Here is a 1,852-nt window from a genome sequence, read left to right on the forward strand (position 1 = left end):
ACGCACGTTTTGGAAAATTGTCGAAATTCGACATGTTTGCTACCTTTGTCGCGAGACCAGCCCACCGGCGCGCGCGTAAAAAACACAAGTCCGGCGACTTTCGAAAATCGCCCGGACAAAGACGCACGACATCGGCCGACGCCCGATGAACAATTTCCCGCACAGAAACGCACGTTTTGGAAAATTGTCGAAATTCGACATGTTTGCTACCTTTGTCGCGAGACCAGCCCACCGGCGCGCGCGTAAAAAACACAAGTCCGGCGACTTTCGAAAATCGCCCGGACAAAGACGCACGACATCGGCCGACGCCCGATGAACAATTTCCCGCACAGAAACGCACGTTTTGGAAAATTGTCGAAATTCGACAAGTTTGCTACCTTTGTCGCGAGACCAGCTTCCCTGTATACTATGAGGGAAGACGTCGTTGTGGCGAAATGAGCAAATTGGCGATGCGGTTGTCGGTTGAAGGTATTTGGTGACAAAACGATGTGGTGTCGTGCAGGCGATGTGCGCTTTTGGGCAGACTTGATGCTGACCCGCGAAGGCGTCGTAGCTAGCAGCGAGGCTCTGAACGTTGGACGGAAAAAATTAAGTAGCAAATACGAGTTTGTGTTTCGGCGCGCGACCACGGCCTCGGGCCGTAGTTGCGGTGGCCGGTGCGCACGCAAGTGATAGTTTTCTCGGTTCGCTTTTGTTGGGCGTTCCTGGTGTTGTATGCAAACGCAGCCCGCGCGCGGCTTCGCCCGAAAGGGCGTCTGGCCGGTGTCGACGGCGTCCAGATCGCGGCTTACGCCGGGTTTGAGGAGCTAAGCAAAAATAGTGATTGAGTAATACAGTGCGATACCGCGACGGGGAAAGCGAAAGACTCCGTTCGCGTATTTTGTCGGCCGATAGTTACCTGGTTGATCCTGCCAGTAGTCATATGCTTGTCTCAAAGATTAAGCCATGCATGTCTCAGTACGAACTTGCGTACGGTAAAACTGCGAATGGCTCATTAAATCAGTCGTGATTCATTTGATCGTAAATTTTACTTGGATAACTGTGGTAATTCTAGAGCTAATACATGCAAAAAGCGCCGACCTTGCGGGAGGCGCGCCTTTATCATATCAAAAACCTGCCGGGCTTCGGCTCGTCTTGTTGGCGACTCGGGATAACTTTGCTGATCGCACGGTCTTGCACCGGCGACGGATCATTCAAGTGTCTGCCCTATCAACTTTCGTCGGTACGGTATCTGCCTACCGAGGTTCTTACGGGTAACGGGGAATCAGGGTTCGATTCCGGAGAGGGAGCCTGAGAAACGGCTACCACATCCAAGGAAGGCAGCAGGCGCGCAAATTACCCATTCCCGACGCGGGGAGGTAGTGACGAAAAATAACGATACAGGACTCTAACGAGGCCCTGTAATTGGAATGAGTACACTGTAAAAATTTTAACGAGTATCCATTGGAGGGCAAGTCTGGTGCCAGCAGCCGCGGTAATTCCAGCTCCAAAAGTGTATATTTAAGTTGTTGCGGTTAAAAAGCTCGTAGTTGGATTTTGGGCGCAGGCGTTCGGTCCGTCGCAAGGCGTGCACTGTTCGTTCTGGCTTTACCTCCGGTTTTCCGTCGGTGCTCTTGACTGAGTGTCGGCGGCGGCCGGGACGTTTACCTTGAAAAAATTAGAGTGTTCAAAGCAGGCGCTTCGCCTGGATAGTGTTGCATGGAATAATGAAATAGGACCTCGGTTCTTTTTTGTTGGTTTTCGGAGCGCGAGGTAATGATTAAGAGGGACGGACGGGGGCATTCGTACTGTGCCGTTAGAGGTGAAATTCTTGGATCGGCGCAAGACGAACGACTGCGAAAGCATTTGCCAA

The 1,852-nt window shown here is 51.9% G+C and overlaps 1 non-coding gene across 1 annotated transcript in view; it reads left to right on the forward strand.

Moving 5' to 3' along the window:
• The first annotated feature begins 895 nt into the window (after positions 1 to 895).
• LOC145763269 (small subunit ribosomal RNA) overlaps positions 896 to 1,852 on the forward strand; it is a 1,810-nt gene continuing 853 nt past the window's right edge. The window contains exon 1 of the ribosomal RNA XR_014288370.1: positions 896 to 1,852. This exon is cut by the window's right edge and continues 853 nt beyond it. This is a non-coding gene — a ribosomal RNA (small subunit ribosomal RNA).

The sequence above is a fragment of the Corella eumyota genome, unplaced genomic scaffold, assembly GCF_963082875.1.
Source record: "Corella eumyota unplaced genomic scaffold, kaCorEumy4.1 scaffold_260, whole genome shotgun sequence".
In the NCBI taxonomy this organism is placed as follows: Eukaryota; Metazoa; Chordata; class Ascidiacea; order Phlebobranchia; family Corellidae; genus Corella; species Corella eumyota.